A 24,496-nucleotide genomic window follows, 5' to 3' on the forward strand; every position below is an offset into this window, starting at 1 on the left:
GAAGAATTGGGAGGCACAAGTCGAAACTGCAGTAGCCAGTGTAAAGGTCCTAGAATTTGAGGTAAACAGGCTGAAGCAAGTCTCAGGGGTAGTGACCAGAGAAGACACACCATACGATGATGAGAGGCTGAACAGGAAGGAAGGAGATATGAATTATGCTAAAGTCATATCAGCCTGCAAAGAAGGGCCAGGGAGTGGAAGGGAAGAGCAGATGGGTGCAGATGGAGAGGGAGATAGGTCGAATGCTGAGGCACAACCATGCTACCAAGAGCCACTGGAAAAATCAAGGGAGAAAATGACCACATACAGACAGGAACCAGAATCACAGAGGGAGAGGCAATGGGAGGAGGAAAGGGCAAAATCAATGATTATCCATGGACTTCGGGAGAGAGAGGAAAGGACACACACTGAAAGACGGCAGGAAGAAAGAAAGGAGATTGAGAAAATCATCACGGAAATAGGGGGAGAAGACATGGATGAGATTGTAAATTTTCAGAGAATAGGGGGGTACTTGAAGGGGAGAAACCGACTGATCAAGCTGATTCTCAGGACAGAAACAGTGCGGAACAGGATCCTCCAAGAGAAACCACGGTTGAAAAGTTCGGAAGAGTACAAGGTGTTCCTAGACAGAGACAGAACACAAACAGAGAGAAAGCAGCTGAGGGAGAGGACAAAAAAACGAAAGGAGCTAGGAAAGGAGACAAGGATGGAACCAGCAGAGGTCAGTCAGAGCAGAACAGAGCAGCAAGGGCAAGCACACACACAACTATCCTCAGAACCCCCAACCTATCATACCATCCCAACACACAATACAATCCAAACCCACAGCTTCCACCCAACCCCCAACCATAGAATCCCACAGTATGCTACCAGGTCTCCCACCTCCACAGGCCCTCCAAACCACAGTGTTGGAAAGGAAACTGAAGGTATGGTACACAAATGCTGATGGAATAACAAACAAGTGGGAGGAGTGGCACGAAAGAGTCAAAGAGGCATCACCAGACATCATAGCGATCACAGAAACCAAGCTTACAGGTATGATAACAGATGCCATCTTTCCAGCGGGATACCAGATCCTGAGAAAAGACAGAAGGAACAGGGGGGGGGTGGAGGAGTGGCATTGCTGATCAAACACTGATGGAATTTTGATGAGCTGGAGAGAGGAGACAGCGGAGAAGAAAGTGATTACATAGCAGGAACGCTTCACTCTGGTGGTCCCAAGGTGATAATTGCAGTGATGTATAACCCACCACAGAACAGCAGGAGGCCAAAGCAAGAGTATGACGAGAGCAATAGAGCGATGGTTGACACACTGGCTGCAGTGGCCAGAAGAGCTCATGCATGCAGGGCAAAACTCCTGATCATGGGCGACTTTAACCACAAGGAGATCGAATGGGAGAACTTGGAGCCACATGGGGGCCAAGATACATGGAGGGCTAAGATGATGGAGGTGGTACTGGAAAACTTCATGTACCAACACGTATGGGACACTAAAAGAGAGAGAGGAGAGGATGAACCAGCAAGACTGGACTTAGTATTCACCTTGAGTAGTGCAGATATTGAGGACATCATATATGAAAGACCCCTTGGGGCCAGCGATCATGTGGTTTTGAGCTCGAATACACAGTAGAGCTACAAGTGGAGGGGGAAGCAGGAAGGCCAGGACAAATAAAACCAAACTACAGGAAAGGGGACTACACAGGAATGAGGAACTTCCTGAATGAGGTTCAGTGGGACAGAGAACTGGCAGGGAAGCCAGTTAATGAGATGATGGAATATGTAGCAACAATGTGCAAGGAGGCTGAGGAGAGGTTTGTACCCAATGGTAACAGGAATAATGAAAAAGCCAGGATGAGCCCATGGTTCACCCAAAGATGCAAGGAGGCAAAAACCAAGTGTGCTAGGGAATGGAAGAAATATAGAAGGCAAAGGACCCAGGAGAATAAGGAGAGCAGTCGTAGAGCCAGAAACGAATATGCACAGATAAGAAGGGAGGCCCAACGTCAATATGAATACGACATAGCAGCAAAAGCCAAATCTGACCCGAAGCTGTCATACAGCCACATCAGGAAGAAAACAACCGTTAAGAACCAGGTAATCAGGCTAAGGATGGAAGGAGGAGAGACAACAAGAAATGACCGTGAAGTATGTGAGGAACTCAACAAGAGATTCAAAGAAGTGTTCACAGAGGAGACAGAAGGGGCTCCAGAAAGACGGAGAGGTGGGGGTACACCACCATGTGCTGGACACAGTACACACAACCGAGGAAGAAGTGAAGAGGCTTCTGAGTGAGCTAGATACCTCAAAGGCAATGGGGCCAGATAACATCTCTCCATGGGTCCTGAGAGAGGGAGCAGAGGCGCTATGTGTACCCCTAACAACAATATTCAATACATCTATCGAAACAGGGAGATTGCCTGAGGCATGGAAGACAGCAAATGTGGTCCCAATCTTTAAAAAAGGAGACAGACATGAAGCACTAAACTACAGACCAGTGTCACTGACATGTATAGCATGCAAAATCATGGAAAAGATTGTCAGGAGAAGAATGGTGGAACATCTAGAAAGGAATGATCTCATCACCAGCAGCCAACATGGTTTCAGAGATGGGAAATCCTGTGTCACAAACCTACTGGAGTTCTATGACATGGTGACAGCAGTAAGACAAGAGAGAGAGGGGTGGGTGGATTGCATTTTCTTGGACTGCAAGAAGGCTTTTGACACAGTACCACACAAGAGATTAGTGCAAAAACTGGAGGACCAAGCAGGGATAACAGGGAAGGCAGTGCAATGGATCAGGGAATACTTGTCAGGAAGACAGCAGCAAGTAATGGTACGTGGCGAGGTGTCAGAGTGGGCACCTGTGACCAGCGGGGTCCCACAGGGGTCAGTCCTAGGACCAGTGCTGTTTCTGGTATTTGTGAACGACATGACGGAAGGAATAAACTCCGAGGTGTCCCTGTTTGCAGATGACGTGAAGTTGATGAGAAGAATTCATTCGATCGAAGACCAGGCAGAACTACAAAGGGATCTGGACAGGCTGCAGACCTGGTCCAGCAACTGGCTCCTGGAGTTCAATCCCACCAAGTGCAAAGTCATGAGGATTGGGGAAGGGCAAAGAAGACCGCAGACGGAGTACAGTCTAGGGGGCCAGAGACTACAAACATCACTCAAGGAAAAAGATCTTGGGGTGAGTATAACACCAGGCACATCTCCTGAAGCGCACATCAACCAAATAACTGCTGCAGCATATGGGCGCCTAGCAAACCTCAGAACAACATTCCGACATCTTAATAAGGAATCGTTCAGGACCCTGTACACCGTGTACGTTAGGCCCATATTAGAGTATGCGGCACCAGTTTGGAACCCACACCTAGCCAAGCATGTAAAGAAACTAGAGAAAGTGCAAAAGTTTGCAACAAGACTAGTTCCAGAGTTAAGAGGTATGTCCTATGAGGAGAGGTTAAGGGAAATCAACCTGACGACACTGGAGGACAGGAGAGATAGGGGAAACATGATAACGACTTACAAAATACTGAGAGGAATTGACAAGGTGGACAAAGACAGGATGTTCCATAGACTGGACACAGCAACACGGGGACACAGTTGGAAGCTGAAGACACAGATGAATCAAAGGGATGTTAGGAAGTATTTCTTCAGCCACAGAGTAGTCAGGAAGTGGAATAGTTTGGGAAGCGATGTAGTGGAGGCAGGATCCATACATAGGCTTTAAGCAGAGGTACGATAAAGCTCATGGTTCAGGGAGAGTGACCTAGTAGCGACCAGTGAAGAGGCGGGGCCAGGAGCTTGGACTCGACCCCTGCAACCTCAACTAGGTGAGTACAACTAGGTGAGTACACACACACTCACACACACACACACACACACACACACACACACACACACACACACACACACACACACACACACACACACACACACACACATACACACACAAGCAGGAAGAAGCGGTCAGCCACACACGTGATGACCACATTAGTGTCCGGAAATACTGAGATAATGCTGGGACGCGAGCCGGAATGTTCACTCTCCTTGTACACCGCAGGCGGCGTGAAACTTGAGGGAGAACCTGAATCCTGAGTCGGCGGTTTCATTCTGTCGGAGAACCTGAACCCTGAGTCGGTGGTTTCATTCTGTCGGAGAACCTGACCCTTGAGTCGGTGGTTTCATTCTGTCGGAGAACCTGAACCCTGAGTCGGTGGTTTCATTCTGCCGGAGAACCTGCCCCCTGAGTCGGTGGTTTCATTCTGTCGGAGAACCTGACCCCTGAGTCGGTGGTTTCATTCTGTCGGAGAACCTGAACCCTTAGTCGGTGGTTTCATTCTGCCGGAGAACCTGACCCCTGAGTCGGTGGTTTCATTCTGCCGGAGAACCTGCCCCCTGAGTCGGTGGTTTCATTCTGTCGGAGAACCTGACCCCTGAGTCGGTGGTTTCATTCTGTCGGAGAACCTGAACCCTTAGTCGGTGGTTTCATTCTGCCGGAGAACCTGACCCCTGAGTCGGTGGTTTCATTCTGCCGGAGAACCTGAACCCTGAGTCGGTGGTTTCATTCTGTCGGAGAACCTGAACCCTGAGTCGGTGGTTTCATTCTGCCGGAGAACCTGACCCCTGAGTCGGTGGTTTCATTCTGCCGGAGAACCTGAGCCCTGAGTCGGTGCTTTCATTCTGTCGGAGAACCTGAACCCTGAGTCGGTGGTTTCATTCTGTCGGAGAACCTGAACCCTGAGTCGGTGGTTTTATTCTTCTCATTAACTTCACTATCAAAAAAATATATCGCTGTGTTTATCATCGTTATCACTATATCATCATTATTATTATCTTTATCATTATCGCTATCTTTATTATTGTTATCGCTATCTTTATCGTCGTTATTGCTCTCTTTATCATAATTATCACTATCTTCACCGTCGTTGTCACTATATTTATCATTATCTCTATCTTTAACAACATTATCACTATCTTTATCGTCGCTATCACTATCATCATCACCACTGTCACTTGCTTCAGCCCCCTTATCGCTATTCTTATCCTCATTATAAGTCTCCTTATCGTCACTAGCACTAGCAGGATTGCAAATCACCTGGATTCCCAAAATCTGCACAATCCAGGGCAACATGGGTTCAGGGCAGGTCGCTCCTGCCTCTCACAACTACTGGATCACTATGACATGGCCTTGGATGCACTGGAAGAAAATCAGAATGCAGATGTAATATACACAGACTTTGCAAAAGCATTTGACAAATGCGATCATGGCGTAATAGCCCATAAAATACGTGCTAAAGGAATAACTGGGAAAGTGGGGAGATGGATCTTCAACTTCCTAACAAATCGAACACAAAGAGTAGTGGTCAACAGAGTTAAATCGGAGGCTGCCATAGTGAAGAGCTCTGTTCCACAAGGCACAAAACTCGCCCCCATCTTATTCCTTATCCTCATATCAGACATAAACAGAGATATACACCACAGCACCGTATCATCCTTTGCGGATGATACTAGGATCTGCATGAGGCTGTCATCTGCTGAGGACGCGGTTAATCTCCAAGAAGATATAAACAAAGTTTTCCAATGGGCAACGGTAAACAATATGATGTTCAATGAGGACAAATTCCAACTACTCCGTTATGGAAAACTGGAGGAGATAATAACTAGAACAGAGTATACTACTGACTCCGGCCATACAATAGAGCGGAAAAATAATGTAAGGGACCTGGGAGTAGTAATGTCTGAGGATCTCACTTTCAAGGATCACAACAGTGCCACGATCGCACGTGCAAAGAAAATGATAGGATGGATAATGAGAACGTTCAAAACGAGAGATGCCAAGCCAATGATGATCCTTTTCAAATCACTTGTTCTCTCTAGGCTGGAATACTGCTGTACATTAACATCTCCATTCAAAGCAGGTGAAATCGCAGATCTAGAGAGTGTACAGAGATCCTTTACTGCACGTATAAGTTCTGTCAAGCACCTTAACTACTGGGAACGCTTGGAAGCACTTGACTTGTACTCGTTGGAACGCAGGAGGGAGAGATATATCATAATCTACACTTGGAAAATCTTGGAAGGAATGGTCCCAAATCTGCACACAGAAATCACTCCCTACGAAAGTAAAAGACTGGGCAGGCGATGCAAAATGCCCCCAATAAAAAGTAGGGGCGCCATTGGTACACTAAGGGAAAACACCATAAGTGTCCGGGGCCCAAAACTGTTTAACAGCCTCCCATCAAGCATTAGGGGAATTGCCAATAAACCCCTGGCTGCCTTCAAGAGAGAGCTGGACAGATACCTAAAGTCAGTGCCTGATCAGCCGGGCTGTGGCTCGTACGTTGGACTGCGTGCGGCCAGCAGTAACAGCCTAGTTGATCAGGCCCTGATCCATCGGGAGGCCTGGTCATGGACCGGGCCGCGGGGGCGTTGATCCCCGGAATAACCTCCAGGTAACCAGGCCGGCGTGGTGGTGGTACAGTAGTCAACGCTCCGGACTGCCAGTTTTAATACCGACTCACCATGGGTTCGAACCCCAGCCATCCTCTGAGTCACATACAACTCTGACGTCGGTGAACTATTTACAGACACGAATTAATTCCGCTTGTCGTATTAATCAGCAAGAACATTATTCAGAACAATTAACCGATTTACTGTTAAATAATTTTTCATTTATTTATGAGTGTTATGGTTAATTTCCTCTCATTAGGTTTTGCAAAAAGGCATTTAAATATTGAATAGAAAATTACATTTTTTTTTTGGGGGGGGGAAGGTTTTTTGAAAAGTACAATTTAGACTTGTTTAATAGTAAGATCCTCGATATGGAATGTGAGTCAAAGAGTAATTAAAACTTGAAAAAATCCTTATTATCAATAAATTAATTACGTCTGGTGTGTTTATGTCCTTGGATTTGTATTGATAAAGCCACTGGAGGGCGAAACGTCTACCAATAAAGATATCCAGATGTTGTACGCGTAAAGAGCAAAAAGGGCACAATATCCTGCCTGGAACAATGTACAAATAATCCGCACATAGGAGAGAGGAGCTTACGACGACGTTTCGGTCCAACTTGGACCATTTGTAACTTTGTAAATGATCCAAGTCGAACCGAAACATCGCCATAAGCTTCTCTCTTCTACGTTCTGGTTATCTATGTGTGTTACACATCTAATTCTTCATCTTGTCAATTTGGGAGTGAAGGCCATTTGTGCCACTCATGTACAAATGGCCTTCACCTCCATGCAAGAAAAAGTTTAAAAGGCTGGACGAATCAAATCAGCTCGACTGGACAATATATTACCTTGAGTCCTGAGAGAAGGAGCGGAAGCACTGTGTGAACTTCTGGCCGAAATCACGAGTCAGTGGAACCAGCGCAGAGGGTGACATTATTTAAATAGGAGAAGCAAGTCAACAGAGAGGTGAGGAAACGTACTTTCAGCTTCAGGGTGGTGATAAAGATGATCTGGGTGAAAAAGCTATGAAGTTAGACTCATTGCATCGATTTAAGGATAAGTATGATGAGGTCCACGATCAGCTAAGAGGCGGGGCCAAGAGCTAAGACTCAACCTTTCCAAACACAAGTGGGTGAGTACAACTTGTTGAGTATAGACTCACTCGCTCTCTCTCTCTCTCACACACACACATACACACACACACACACACACACACACACACACACACACACACACACACACACACACACACACACACACACACACACACACACACACACATACACACACACACACACTCAAAACACACAAAACACAAACGCAAGACTCAGCCTTCCTAAAACAGTGTCATTAGTGTGGCTAGATATGTTGATGAGCTGGATGAAAGACCAAAGGGAGGGAGGGAGGGCGGAAGGAGTCGAAGAGAGGGAAAAAGGGAGGGCGGAAGAAGTCGGATGGAGGGGGGGAGTTCGGGAGGTGTCGGAATGAGGGAGGGAGAGAAGGAGAAGGGGAGATAGAGAGAGGAAGAGAGAAAGATAGATGTAAGAAAGGAGGGAGGGAAAGAGTGATCTGAGAAACAAATGAAGAGAGGGAGGTGTTGAAGGCAGGGATGGAAGGATGAATTGAGAGAGAAGAGAGAAGAAGGAATGGAGAGGAAGACAAACAGAGACATGTCACCTGCCTGACGCTGGCTTAAGACGCACGTAAATACCCCCGTCTTCTAATAGTATGCTCATTTTTCCACTATAATCAACCTTGTCCATAATTACTATCGCATTTACATTGTCTGTTTCGTAAGATGAAGTCCAGGATCTTTCCCTAATTCATGGCATAACTTAACAAATCTTGGATGACAATTGTGTTGTAGAGGTTTGAGCAAAGCTCAGATATCTACAACACAATTGTAGCATGTTATTAGAAGACAGGGGAACTTACGTGCCCCTCAACAACCTCTGTGTAACTAGGGAGATAAATGGTATAAAATGCCAACAAGACGTCAAACTAAACACAAATGCAATGTAATGCGATCCCTTATTGACAACGTTTCGCCCACACAGTGGGCTTTATAAAGTCAAGCTGATGAATTAAAAACATATGAAACATCTGGGTATCTTCAATTTGTAGACGTATCGCCATCAAGTGACTTCATCAGTAAAATACAAGGACAAAACGTGAAGATAGTGGAAATATATAGAAAAGAGGAGGTAGTCAGTCCCTCAGCCTAGGAACAGGCGATGACCACCTTAGTCTTGAAGAATCTTACCAGTATTGTTATACCATTTATTTCGAAAAAAAAAAAACATTCCTCTGAACGAATCGACTTGGATTTCTTACTCATTTCTGCACATTGCAAGCACCTGATGTTGTGTTGATTGTAACACGAAAGTACTAGAGCTATCATTCGACTCCCTGTGTGGTTGTTTCGCATCGTCTTTCGCTTTTTCGCGATTTTTTGCATATAGTATATCTCTTCCGCATTGTTTCCGTTTCTATCTTTGTCTGTTCTCCTCCTCTGTTACCATTCCTGAAACTTTCTCATTGTCTGCAGTCCTGTTTTCGTTTATCCTCCTTTTCTGAAATCTTCTCTTTGCCAATCTTCCTCCTCTTCCTCCATCTTGTCTGCAATCCTGCCTTTGTTTATCCTACTCCTTCTTCTCTTCCTTGTCTGCAATCCTGCTTTTTTTTATCCTACTCCTTCTCCTCCACCTTGTCTGCAATCCTGCCTTTGTTTATCCTACTCCTTCTCTTCCTCGTCTGCAATCCTACTTTTGTTTATCCTACTCCTTCTCATCCACTTTGTCTGCAATCCTGCCTTTGTTTATCCTACTCCTCCTCTTCCTTATCTGCAATCCTGCCTTTGTCAATCTTCCTCTTCCTCCTCATTTCATACATCCTATCTTTGCCAATCTTCCTCGTCCTTGTCTGCAGTCCTCTCTTCGTCAATCCTTCTCGTTTTCTGTTTCCAGTCCGATCTTTTTCGACAAATTATAATGGTTTCGAAAAACGTTTTTATTTGACACTGTTTCTTCCATGTCTTTGTCCGTCGAATCATCTGTATTCCCTGTTTTCTTCTCTGTCTTTCGCTGTACTTGCAAACCTCCCTCTGACACAGCCACATCAACATTTTCTTGTATTTATATAAACAACGGCATATGCACTCTGATATATGCATATTTGTCGGTATATATATACATACACCCAGCAGTGCGTATCTTCTGGTGTATATGCAGACAGAGATGCGTAGATGCGTATATCGTCCATTGTATAGACAGGGACTATCGTGCATCTCTCAGTGTGTATTCAGTGGGAGGTGCGGGTCAAGAGCTTACAATAGCTTGTTTTACTTAACAACAGCGATAATAGTGTACAGTAGCGTTAATAACTCACGTAAGGTTACAGTAGCTAACAATAGCTTACGGTAGCTTCCAAAAAGCTCACAGTACTTTACAATAGCTCATAAGAGCTCACACTATATTAGCTTGGAACAGTTCAAATATATAGCTTACGAAAGCTTGCAAAAGCTCAAAATACCTTGCAATAGCTTTCAACAGGTTCACAGTGCCTAGTAATAGCTGGCAATAGATCCCAATACCTTACAACAGCTCTCAATAACTCACAATACCTCATACCTCATACCTCACTATAGCTTTCACTAGATTCCACGTCTCTCTCTCTCTCTCTCTCTCTCTCTCTCTCTCTATCTATCTTTCTTTTTATATTCTTCCTCTTCCTACTTTCTCTATCTCATTACCTTGATAGACAATGGCAAAAGCCGACACGTGGGAATAATGACGACGTTTCGCCCATCGCTCACAAGAGCTCACAATGCCTTGCAATAACTCACAATAGTCCACAATAACTCACAATAGCTTATAGTGCTGAGGAGAACTCTCTGTATAATGTATATTGGATAAATATTACAGAAAGAGGCGTTCCTAGGAGCGCCAATGGCAAACGCCACAATGCCAGACGGCAGTAGAGGCAGGCAGGACCTGGGTCTTAGAGAGAGCTGTCTGGGTTACCTTGCCTGGCGCACCACGATAACACACGACTTACGTCTCGACGTTGCTGCTCCTTCAGGTATTACCGACAACAAATGCGACAACGGAAAGACTTCCCCCCGTAACTCTCTGTTGTCGTAGTGAAGCCGGGATGAAGTGTCGGAGAGGTTGGGGATGCTGGCTAAGGGGAGGAATGAAAGAGAAAGAGAGAAATGGGAGTATGGGGAGGAGGAGGAGAATAAGACACAGAAGGAAAAAAACGGAGTGGAAAGGTAAGAATGAAGGGAATGGAAGTGTTGGAGGAAGGAAGGAAGAACGTTAAGGAAGAAAATGAAAGAGGGAAAGGAAGAAGGTATCTGAACGCCACTATAAACTTTGACACATTCAAAAATGATAATATCCCAATCCCTTAAACATGTTTCTGATACTTATCTTGTCACTGAGTTTTGAACAGATGCGTAGTTATATTACTCCATTAACCTGGATTAGGTTTTTTTTTTTTTTTTAGATTTAACAACAGTTGAAGAAATACTTCTACTTGTAAAGAAAAACTTTTTTAACGAGAAAAAATATGAAGAAAAAATAAAGTGAGCATGAATGAGAAAGGAGAAAAATTAATTTTTTAAAGAAGAATTTGACAAAAAAACCCAGACGTTTTCGAAATTAATTAAAAAAAGTAGGGTGAATAGACTATATATATATATAATAAATCACAATAAAAAGCGTGATGGCAAGTATGAAAAATACCACAAACTGGCAAATCTCTCGAGACCAGAATTAAACGACATAAACCTGCAATAAATATGAACAAGAATCCAGTGTTTTGGTCATTCATGTAACAATACAGACTGGCCTAAAGATAGAGAATTTTCTTCCCTGTAATTCTACAGTTGAACGAAATATTATGGAATCATTTCTTATCAATCATGACGCATAACATATTTCAAATATGTGTCCTGGAATGTACAAGCTTGACAGTTTTGTAGTCCAGAATATTGTCCATAATACAGAGGGTGTTCTTTGTCAGGCAGACAGTTCAACATGGTGTTGGACAAATGTATGCATGGGTTAGGTTTGTGCGGGATCTGTTCGTGCGAGGTGCTGTCACCTTTTTTGAGTGAGGTGTCACCTCAGGGTTTAACATATAAAATGTGCTCTTCTTGCCTCATCTTTCTATTCCTCTGACGATGTATGTGTAAGTACATGAAAGCGCTCGGGTTTCATTTCCAATTTGACTGTGGTATTTTTTTCACAGACAGGCGATTTTAACAATTGGGATGGAAATCTTCATTTCCATCCCCATTGTTTTTAGTTAATTGTGCACCTAATACCCGTCCGGTGGACGGTAACGGAAGAGTATATGGAAGCGAGAAAAGGAAATGTACGACTCTTGATGGAACATAATCGGATGATGACGAAAGGAAATGAAGAGGTGACGTCGTTACATGATATATCTTCCAGCTCAGGTTTCACAGTGAAGAGTGATGTTAACTTGTTGTGGTCAGTGTCTGCGCTAGACACTAGAGAACCTCAAGGAGCAGTGCAACAAGTACAGTACGTATTTCAAGGCTCTGAGTGGCTGAGAGGAACAAGTACAGTACTTCAAGGCTTTGAGTGGGTGAGAATAAAGAGTACAATGCTTCAAGGATCTGAGTGGTTGAGTAATACGGTGAGTACCTCAAAAATATGAATGGTTGAATAACAAGTATCTGAAGGATCTGACTGACCAAGAGTAACAAGTAACGGTGCACATACCACTGACATAACTGACACGAAAAGAACTGAGGATTGTTTATCATCAACCCAAACTGACTCAGTTATCCCTTAATATTACCAGCACCATCAATGACTTAATCCCCGAGGTAGGAATTAAAATAATCTCAAAGCAACAATATAATTAGGCAACAGTAATGACCATGTGAAACTTAGGGATCAACAAATGTAATGATCTTATAAAGCTTGGGGAACAGCAAGTAATGACCTTGTAAAACTTAGAATTAGAATTAGAAGACTGCAAGAAATCATCTTTCAGAGTTATAAGTGCTACTGCAGTGCCACTTTCTGTTCCATTGTTAGGCGAATAAAATATTTCTTCCCCTAGCAAAAGTAATTCTTTTAGATGAGGCAAGTTTTAATTATTAGGTTCCTTTGTGAATGGTATATCAGGACGCCGATATACCACAGTTTTTGTTTATATAGTGCTTGTTAGTATAGTGTTTGTTAGTACAGTGTTTGTTAGTATAGTGTTTGTTAGTAAAGTGTTTGTTAATACAGTGTTTGTTATTTTATGAGAAGAGCTATCGTTGTGAGAATTATTCAGTGTATAGAGGGGCGGAGGGGCGATCTTCTGTTCGCTAATCACGAGGCAGAAACTCTAGCCGTTGATAATGGTGGCGGTGATGAGTGTTAGTAGTGACGGTGGTAGTGGTGACTGGTGGCGGTGGTGGTGATGAGTGGTAGTAGTGATGGTGGTGGCGATGGTGAGAGATAGTGGTAATGATAGTAATGATAGTGGTAGTAATGAGTGTTAGTAGTGATGGTGGTAGTGGTGACTGGTGGCGGTGGTGGTGATGATTGGTAGTAGTGATGGTGGTGGCGATGGTGAGAGATAGTGGTGATAGATAGGTATTCCTTATTTTCAGCAAAATTCACACGAAAAAACTAATTTCAAATCAGGATGTTTTGTGATAAGACTGACAGTTTACCAGACACTAGGTACGCCTGCGAGTCGCAAGACTGACTGACAGCCCTAGTGAATACTTCACGAACGAGACTTCAGACTTTGTTAACATCACCAATACTTCCCAAATGACCCTTGATCCTAGGCGAAAAAGCGTCCTGACCTCTCTCTCTCTCTCTCTCTCTCTCTCTCTCTCTCTCTCTCACACACACACACACACTATCTCTAAATATTTTGCTACAATTATTTCATATTTTTCTTCCATCTGTGGGCTCCTGTGGATATTTCCATACCCTTTTCTAGCCATTTCTATGAGTTTTTTTTCAAACCGATGGTCACTGAAGAGAGCGTGTGTGTGTGTGTGTACTCACCTAGTTGTACTCACCTAGTTGAGGTTGCAGGGGTCGAGTCCAAGCTCCTGACCCCGCCTCTTCACTGTGTGTGTGTGTGTGTGTGTGTGTGTGTGTGTGTGTGTGTGTGTGTGTGTGTGTGTTAGACTAAGACGCAAATCACTGTGTTAATCGCAATGTGTTTCTCTCCTTGCCGAACTCCTGACCATAGCGTGGCCCGTGGTCCCCCAGCCCCTCCAAATGAGTCTCCTAGACACTGTCAGTGCCAGTGCCAGGCTTCGACACGTGGTACTGGTGCGTGTGACGAGGGGCGCTGCCAGAGTGCCACCTGCTTCCCTTTGTTGTCGTGAGAGCTCAGAGGGGGTGAAGCGGTGTACCTAAGTACCAGGTAGTGAGACAGTGTACCTAAGTACCAGGTAATGAGGCAGTGTACCGAAGTAACAGAGAGTGAGGCAACGTACCTTAGTACCAGGGAGTGAGGTAGTGTACAGATTAACAGGAAGTGAGGCACTGTACCTAAGTACCAGGGGGTGAGGCAGTATGCCTAAGTACCAGGGAGTGAGGCAGTGTATCTAAGTACCAGTGTACCTAAGTATACCTCCTGCTACGTAAGTACCAGGAGGTATACTTAACTTGTGAGGATCACAATATACGGTACTGTATCTATGAAGACGCTCTAAACCCTTGCGGGAATGGTAGGTAATTTGGATTGATTCAGAGAAAGGGTGCCTCCAGTTCCTTGGATCAAAACCCTTCACCATCATTGTGGATGAGACATTAAGCTCAAAACTGAGTCAGTTCCCCTTCCCATCAGTTCCCCTTCCCATCAGTTCCCCTTTCCATCAGTTCCCCTTCCCATCAGTTCCTCTTCCCATCAGTTCCCCTTCCCATCAGTTCCCCTTCCCATCAGTTCCCCTTCCCATCAGTTCCCTTTCCCATCAGTTCCCCTTCCCATCACTTCCAATTTCCCATCACTTCCCCTTCCCATCACTTCCCCTTTCTAACACCTCTCCCTTCCCATCACTTCCCCCCTTCCCATCACTTCCCCCTTTCTATCACCTCTCCCTTCCTATCACCGCCCACTTCCCATCACCTCTCTCTTCCCCCCTCACCTCCCCTCTTTCTCTTCGTGTTGTCTCGTCCTCTTGGACTCTTATCTAAGTGTTCTTCACACCTATTTCTTCTTTATGTTCCGTGACTCACCCTGAGATTGTTCCTCTGCTGCTCTTTCCTCTTCTTTCATATCTCTCTTTTCTTCATCCTTCTCATTCTCCTCACTCTTATCCTTCCCCCTCCCTCCACCTTTTCACTCTCATCCCCCTCCCTTCTCACTTCCATCCCTCTCTCCCTCCATCCCTTCCTCTTTCTCCTCACTCTTCCTTCTCTCCCTTCCCTCTTTCTCTTCACTTTCTCCCTCCTCTCTTTCTCTTCCCTCTCTCCTTCCCCTCTTTCTCTTCACTCTCACCCCTCCCTCCCAAATCATTCATCAGCATCCGTCGGCCAGACATAAGCCGTTGCCAAATGAGTTATTTCCAACACCTCTCTTCTTACACAATCCTCTCTCTCTCTCCCTCCCTCCCTCTCCCTCTCACCTTCATTAGTTCCATCCTTATCTTTCGTTCCTTTTCCGTTCTCCTCATTTTTTTTCCTTACCTCCATCTCATTCCCTTCCTCATGTCATTCTCTCCCTTCCTCCACTTCTATTTTCCACCTGATCCCCGTCTCATCCTCTCCCTCTTCTTCATTCCTTATCGTTCTTGCTCTATAAGTTCCCCATCACATTTTTTTACACTTTCTCCATACTACTAATTCATTTTTCCTCCATTCCATTCGTTCCCTTTCATCCAGTCACACCTTTCGCTTCTGTCATCAACCACTGTCCCCTCTCCATTCGTTCACCCCTTGCTTCCATCCCTCTCTCCCCTATTTCCCTCCCCCCTTTACTCCTCACCTCTCTCTCCGAAGGCACTCAAGAATGGAATGTAAAACCATAACGCGTGTCGGGTCAAGTTGACCTGATCACATTGACCTATGCTGACCTCGAAAGGGAAGTGACATGGCCCCAGCACGGGGTGGTAGAGGGGTGTGTGATGGGGGTATGGTTAAGGGGATAGCGGAGAGGAGATGAGGAGGGTCGGTATTCCGTGTGGTGGAGGCTGGACTGTGGAGTGGGAAAGTGAGGTGGTGTTGTTAGGAAGAGGGCTGTGAGGGGGTCCATGGGAAGGGTGGTGGTCGGCTGGCGTTAAATGTGGGGGAAGGGAATTAGTTAACTGAGTTTAAAACTGATCGACTACAAGAGGACATTAAGGCTAGCAAACCACCGAACGGGTGGGGTTTGAACCCATGGCGAGTGACTCGTACTGCGCCAGGCCAGTGCGTTCACCCCCCCCCCCGACCCGTTCGGTGGTTTGTTTGCCATCGCGTTATTAGGAATTTCGTGATTCATTAAGGCTGCATGCATCCCGTTCACCATCAGTAAAGAATACTTTGATTCTTAATAAATGTATATCTACTGATTACACAAATAACCCTCACATAGAAGAGAGACAAAAGCTTATGGCTAAGTTTCGGTCCGACTTGGACTTCGTAAATGGTCCAAGTCGGATCGAAACGTCGTCGTAAGCTACATAATGAGGAACACACCCTTCCAATAATGGAGTAAGTGAAGTTGTTCTGTTATTTTGGTTTCCTGAAGTAGACAAATATCCTGAGACGTATTTCCCAGTTCATCTTTGCCTTTTCAAGTTAGCGGTGCGCTGAGTTACAGTTTCTGGTGCGGCGGCGCCATGTTTGTTTACACTCTACAACAGTGCGTCTCAGGCCACGTATTTACTCTAGACAAATTGAAATAAAAATGATTCCTAGGACTCTGTACTCTTTTGAATAAGCAGCTCGTGCTTTTAGAAGGGTACGAGAGCAGGTAGCAGGCGTACTTTGAGGACAAGTGAGCGAGTACGTACTTTGAGAAGAGCACGAAAGAAGGTAGTAGACGTATTTCGATAAGGGCACTAGAGCTGAACACGTATTTTTAGGAGCGCACGAGAGCTGAGCACTTTCTTTGAGCAGAGCACAAGAACTGAGCACGTACTCTGAGGAGAGCACGAGAGCTGAACACGTACTGAGTGAATAACTCGGTAGCTTCCTAAACTTTCTTCAGTACCAGGAATTTCTACCTGATAAAATTTAACTCTTTTCCAGAAACGAGGGTACCTTGATGCTTTCGAACACCTTTTTTGATTCCAGGAATTTCAGGTACTTTCTCTCCCCTTCCTCGGATCAAACCCGAGTAGTTCTCCTTTCCCACGTGCTTTATGGCCCTTATAGGATTATTGCTCTTCCATAAAAAAAATTATTGTACAGAAAATAAAAATGCTTATTGAGTCTGCAATGAGGTTGCAAATTACTTGTTGAAAACAGGTGAATAGTGAGGAATGTGACTGTCAGTGCAGGTGTTGACGGATGTATTTGTCAGTGCAGGTGTTGACGGATGTATCTGTCAGTGCAGGTGTTGGGGGATGTGACTGTCAGTGTAGGTTATTATTGACTGACTGGTCTTGGTCGAGACATTCTAGCTGTCAGCGAGGACAGTAATGAGCTGGGGTGAGGTTAATGTATGCTGCTGCTGCTGCTGTTCCTCCTATTGCTGCTGCTCCTCCTATTGCTGCTGCTCCTCCTATTGCTGCTGCTCCTCCTATTGCTGCTGCTCCTCCTATTGCTGCTGCTCCTCCTATTGCTGTTGTTTCTATTGCTACTACTTCTGCTACCCCTACAGCTGTTTCTAGCTTCTGCTTCTTACTCTCTCTATCTCTCTCTTTCTCTCTCAAGATTGGATACCTGGAGTTTACCTGGAGAGAGTTCCGGGGGTCAACGCCCCCGAGACTCGGTCTGAGACCAGGCCTCGTGGTGGATCAGGGTCAGATCAACCAGACTGTTACTGCTGGCCGCACGCAAACTGACGTACGAACCACGGCCCGTCTGGTCAGGTACTGACTTAGGTACCTGTCCAGCGCCTTCTTGAAGACAGCCAGGGGTCTATTGGTAATTCCCCTTACGTATGCTGGGAGGCAGTTGAACAGTCTTGAGCCCCGCACACCCATTGTGTTGTCTCTCAGTGTATTCGTGGCGCCTCTGCTTTTCACTGGGGAAATATTGCATCTCCTGCCGTGCAATTATTATGCATTTCTCTATAACAGTTACACCGTGAGAACAAGAGCTAGCTGCTTCCCGATATATTCATCACACAACGAATATATATAGTATTGAAATCTCTCAGCCAGAGCTGGAAGACTCCAGTAAGGCACCAAGCATTTAACTATTTCTAGTAAGGGTTCAGCAGTTACGGCAGTTTCAAAAGGTTTTTCACTGTAGTAGAGCTGGAGTTACTGTTACTTGGGAATTACCATCTCTAGGGATGACCTCTCCCGTGTAGATAAATGGTTGAAAGAACCTACAAAGTGATAAATTAGACACATGTCTAATTTAACGTTCGGCCACACAGTGGCTTCATCAGTTTAATACGAAGAAGAATGGTGAAGATCAGGATTTTGAGATAATCAGTCCCTCAGCCTGGTGTCGATGTAATTTATCCATCAGTCAAGATTGGATTGATAACATCGACTCCAATTCCTTGGATCCAGAGTCATAGGGTTCAGTGCTGGAGCATTTTTCTCTCAGTGTTGTTGTGCGAGTCTGACCACGACAGAGAGAACAGCTCTGGTCGCCTCTCAAATTGACTTTCTCCAGAGTTTTGTGTGTGGTGTCAAGGGGTACGGGAGTTATTCCTTGAGTAGCTTTAGGTAGATGTCGTTTTGATAAGGACCTGCCTCGTATGGGCCAGTAGGCCTTCTGCAGTGTTCCTACATTCTTATGTTCTTATGTGAGGGGTGTTGGGGATGTGGAGAGGAAGGGAGGAGGTTGTTATAGGGAGGGAGGTGGGAGGGGTGGAAGGGGATGTAGGGATGGGATTTGTTGGGGAAGTGAGTTGATAGGGATTGGGTTCTGGTTGAGAAGGGGGGAATGTGTTGGGAGGGGAAGGAGATAGATAGAAAAGGGTACGGGTAGGGAGAGTGGATGGGGGCGAGTGGGAAATAAGGAATGGGAGGTGGGATTTGGGAGAAGGGGTGAACTGGGAGAAGGTGTTTGAGGAAAGGGGAAGGTGGACTGAGGGATGAAAATGGAATGAAGGGGAGGGGTTGAGAGAGAGAGAGAGAGAGAGAGAGAGAGAGAGAGAGAGAGAGAGAGAGAGAGAGAGAGAGAGAGAGAGAGAGAGAGAGAGAGAGAGAGAGAGAGAGAGAGAGAGAAAATCAGAAGTTTTTAACTTTCTTGAGAGACAATTCATGCAAATGCTGGACACCGAAATAGAAGTTTTATATAAGAGTGTGTGTGTGTGAAAGATAGATAGATAGATAGATAGATAGATAGAGAGAGAGAGAGAGAGAGAGAGAGAGAGAGAGAGAGAGAGAGAGAGAGAGAGAGAGAGAGAGAGAGAGAGTGTGTGTTCAGTGATCTTTTTCTTCGCTCTAGCTGCCTGAGATACGAAGACCAAATTATTCTTGCAAACACTTTTATCTGTTAGAATAGGATAAAATTTTCTTCTGATTTTTAATTTTGATGGTTATCTACCCCAGGATAATATCCCATCTCCCCCCCCCAAAAAAAAAAAAAAAATATCTGGAGCTGTCTGCCTATTTCCAGTGGATGCGACCCAGGATGCGACTCACAACAGTCGACTAACACCCAGGTACCCACTGACTACTAGGTGAACACGGGCAGTAGATGTTAAGGAAACATACCCAACGTTTCAACATTTCCGATCAGAGTCGCAAAAAAGGATGGGGGAAGGAGATGGAACTACAAATGGAACCACGAATTCGTGAGATGGAACCGCGGATTCGTAAACTGGAATCATCATCAGAGTCAAAGCGTTCTCACATTTTTTTTCAAAGACCTCAGTAAGCGTCTCTCTTTTTTCGACGTCTCCTCATTCATTCTTGGACTTTTGTGGGTTAAAACCAAGTCTGTGTTATCCCTCAAGCCTCAGACCTCGCGGGTTCGAATCATCGCTTTCGTCTTGCTCAGTGTCTTCATCTCATCTGCCTTTCTTTCGATAACTGTCTGAACACTCGTATGAAAACTTTTTCTTGCTAAAAAATTTACATCTCTCCTTGCTCGAATGGAAAATTTATCTTTTCAAGTTATGAACTCTGGAAGATTTCGCTTCGAAGTTATGAACTTTTATGTGTAAAGACAGTGGCCAGAAAGCGAGACTTTTCGATTCACTTTCCCCTTTTTTTTAGAGGGGAAAGAGATTGAAGAGATAAAGAAAGAGGCACAGCTGACACTGATTGAGGGATCTGGAATGAATTTTTTCCCCTATCTCGAGAACTGGAAATCGTCTTGATCGAGTCTTTGATATGTAAATTACAGAGGTGGCAAGTCCAGCCGCCCGGGACGTCACTCTCTTTCTTCTTAATTATCGATAAATCGGCTGGAAGACTGATGGCTTTGTCTTCGCTCCTCTTTATTTTGGCTGACGTTGCCAAAGATAAGTGAATAACCAAAATTACGCTACTAGCTTTAATATAGAACAAATTTTAATTTGTCAAGTGATAACGATGGGAACAACAACCACAACAACATCCACAATAAATTACAGTCACCACACCTACAACAAAAATCACAAGTTACAATCACCACAACCACAACCACAACAAGTTACAATCATCACAGCAACAACAACCACAACAAGTTGCAATCACCACAACCACAACCACAACAACAACCACAACAAGCTACAATCACCACAACCACAACAAGTTACAATCACCACAACCACAACCACAACAAGTTGCAATCACCACAACCACAACCACAATAACAACCACAACAAGCTACAATCACCACAACCACAACAAGTTACAATCACCACAACCACAACCACAACAAGTTGCAATCACCACAACCACAACCACAATAACAACCACAACAAGCTACAATCACCACAACCACAACAAGTTACAATCACCACAACCACAACAAGTTACAATCACCACAACCACAACAAGTTACAATCACCACAACCACAACAAGTTACAATCACCACAACCACAACAAGTTACAATCACCACAACCACAACAAGTTACAATTACCACAACCACAACAAGTTACAATCACCACAACCACAACAACAACCACAACAAGTTACAATCACCACAGCAACAACAACCACAACAGGTTACAATCACCACAACCACAACAACAACCACAACCAACACGACTTAAAATAGCAAAATAGTAATAGTAATTATTAATTATTAAATAATTTATAAGACATTAAATAATAAACAACAAATTAATAATAAAATAATAAATAATAAAAATAAATGATTTATAAATAAGAAAGGAAAGAAAATCATCAGAGGCAAAAAAAAGGGAATGTACCTGAGCAGAGAAGTGGCAACACTTTTATACAGGTGTGAAACATGGTTTTAAACGTTTCGTTAGCCAGAAAGAGGCTGGAGGCAGTGGATGGCAATGTTTGGCGTCAAAACTATGCAAAGATTTCTGAGTGTAGAAACTAGAAGACGGTGCGCGGTTGTGAAAGGTATTAGTTGGTTAGCTAATGGAGTTTAAAGCCTAACCACTACCCTAGGGTCTGCAAGACTGCACTTAAATTCTCAGTATATATATATATATTGAGAGATATACACACCTCGGAGTATACAGTATATACCGTGAAAGGTATTATTCAGAGGTCAAAGGCCTTCAAGGAGGATACAGCAGAATAGGATGACCTAGAGGATGTATAAATCCACTGTGGATGACAAAAGATGGTATGGGTCATCTCAGGAAGAACTGGAGGGAGAGGGTAAAGGATATTCTACGTTGTAGGGACTTGTACATCTACACAAAAAATACGGAACGGATTAAAACCCTAAGCAGGCGATTGTGAGTACCAGATCATGGGTTGAACTCAGGCAAGAGCTTTACCCTAAGTTAATGGAAAATAATTTAATTTCCACGAAAAGATATATTAACATTGCAACAGTAATTTAACAGTGTATAGAATATCTTACGCGAAGAAAAGATCAATAATTCTGCATAGTATTTCGAACAGTTTGAAGCTGGGACTAATAAGTAATATAAAAAATAAGAGACATATCGGACTGTGTACATAAATGTTGGACACGATAATATACAAAATTAATTTTTTTTTTTGGTAATGTCAATTTTAGTGAATATTAAATATTTAATCAAAGACACTGAATTAAGATTTAATGTTAAATTTCAAGTTAACCTCAAGAAAATTAAAAAGCAAATAAGGAGGTAATAATGTAACACTGGCCGGAGATATGACTAAGCTAAAGGAATTCTGAGCATTTTGTTACGTAGAAGTAACAACATAAAGGGGATTAAAGGAGTTACATTATACTTCTCTGAAATATGTAACAATGAGTTAATAAAGTAATACTAGATGGAGATATGACTAAACTAAAGTAATTTTGTGTATTTTATTACTCGGAAGTAAAAATATAAAGGCGATTATAGGAGTTACATTATACAGTGTTTCAGAGAAATACATTAAGCTCACAGATTTTTAGGGTCATTCATCGCATCGATATTCTATAATGCTTCAAGCGAACACTAGGAATATCAAAGAGTTTTTTTTACGAGTGTGTTGCCTGTGCTTGCTGTGTCTGCTTTCCAGGAAGTGTCTCAGGTCAGCATCAGTATTACAGTGTTGATAGTGTCCTGAACATACGAGGTGCAGAGTAATTTGTATATATGGGATTTACGTGTAGTAGATTTAGGGATTTGCATAAGGGTATCATGTTGCCTCCCTCTAGCCATAAGGGGAATTACCAATAGACCCCTGGTTGTCTTCAAGAGGGAGCTGGATAGATACCTAAAATCAGTGCCGGATCAGACGGGCTGTGGTTCGTACGTTGGACTACGTGCGGTCAGCAGTAACAGCCTCGTTGATCAGGCCCTGATCCACCGGAAGGCCTGGTCATGGGCCGGCTGTGGGGGCCTTGATCCCCGGAATACCCTCCAGGTAGACTCCAGGTAGATAGTCTACCTGGTATAATAAAAGCACTTTTATTATACCAACGATTATACGATTTTCAGTAAAGTTACCCATCAGTAGCCACTGATCCACCACCCTCTTCCTGCTCCCTCATCCTCCTGCCTTCCTCTACTCCATCATCTTTTAAACATCATGTTCTCCTTAACCTTCGACTACTCGTCTCCCGACAGTCCTTCAGCAGGCCATTAAAGGAGCAAGTAAATCACCACTACCATCTGCTTTGGATTCCCAGAATGTCCCTCTTATTTTTCTTACGATCTCCTCTCGAGGTGCGAGAGCCAACACTCTTAGAGACGGCGGAGGTGGTTGGCTTGCTAGGTTTAATGCCTGTCGGCAGCATGAGTGTCAGTAAAGCTGCGATTCACTTGTGCACCGCAAATGCGGAATAATTTAATTGCTAAAGGAGGGATTTAAGCAAGCTTACACTGTATAGGTAGTTAGATATAGAGTTTACAGTTGTGATGTTGCTTTAGGTGTTCACTAAAGGGAAGGAGGTAATACAAGGATTCCTTGATCCTTCATCATGGGCGGGGACGAGCTAGTCAAGGGAGGTCGATCCTTGACCATGGGTGAACCAACAGACAAATGCATGGGACACCTCTCAGAAGATGTTCAGTGTTGACGATAATGAAGCAAGCGTGCCCTCCTGTTCAAAGAGAAAGATGACAAACATTAGCACGGTGATGAACTGCAGCATAAGAAAAAACTGATGCCTGACTAATCCCTCAACGCATAATTCTGAAGCTTATGGAGAGAAGAGGCTTTTGTTCAATAAACGACCTTTTATTCCAACTGAAATATTATTCACGCCATCAAGAAGGAAATGATGAAATACCCCCAATAAAAAGAGCCATCTTTTTTCTTTATACGCCCCAAGAATTCCTCCTCCTTAGTGCCACAAGCAGTGCGTTCCCTGCATTTTCTGCCCTCCGCTCGAGAGAAAATTTTGAGAGAACTGCGCGTTTTATGAGTTCTATTTGACGAGATGGAACACTTAATGGTGGGGAAGTCCTAGACCGTAATACTTATACGTGCGAACAGATTGAAAAGATGCCAGTAAAGACGGGGATGATAGCCGCAGTTACAGTGATACGCAGTATATGTAAGGTGAGAAGGATGGGTATAAGTGTGTTAACATGAGAGAGGATGTGCTTGAGCGGAGTTAAGGGAGATGGAGGCTGTGCTGTGATGCTCTTTCCTCTTGATATTGACAATCTGAGCAAGCTGTGTATGTGTTTTAATGCCTCTGTTTCTTCTTTCGTATCTGTTTATCGTCTGTGGTTTTCTTAATTTTCATTTGTATTTTCTCTCTGTCTCATGAAAAAAACATTAAAATATGTAAGTGTATTTCTAACTTTAATCACACACACACACACACACACACACACACACACACACACACACACACACACACACACACACACACACACACACACACACACACACACACACACACACACACACACACACACACACACACACACACACACACACACACACACACACACGCTGTTAAGGGGCTCATGATCTAAGGAACTGAATCTTTGCTCCAATTCCCAGAATTAAGCCTGTATGCCTTCCATCCACTTTAATTATAACAATAATATTAATAACTAAGAGAGCGTAAATAAGCAGCTCACGGCAGTTATGAGTTATTCCCGAAATTTGAGTGGCTTGACACATCATTCTAGGTTTCTGCTTGCGCCAGGAAGTGCTTGGATGGGAAGTCTGGTGTAGATGAGGAACGCTTAACTAAAACACACATCTTATAGTTAGTTCTTGGATCCCTCCACCAGTGTCAGTCGCTTGTGTTTTCTCTGTAATTTAACGAACTAAAGAAAATTATCGCCAGTTAAGTCACATTTTAATTAGTGGTGAAACGTTGTAGAAATTAGAAAAGCAAGTGGATGTATTTTTA

This window comes from Cherax quadricarinatus, chromosome 1 (genome assembly GCF_038502225.1).
Source record: "Cherax quadricarinatus isolate ZL_2023a chromosome 1, ASM3850222v1, whole genome shotgun sequence".
In the NCBI taxonomy this organism is placed as follows: Eukaryota; Metazoa; Arthropoda; class Malacostraca; order Decapoda; family Parastacidae; genus Cherax; species Cherax quadricarinatus.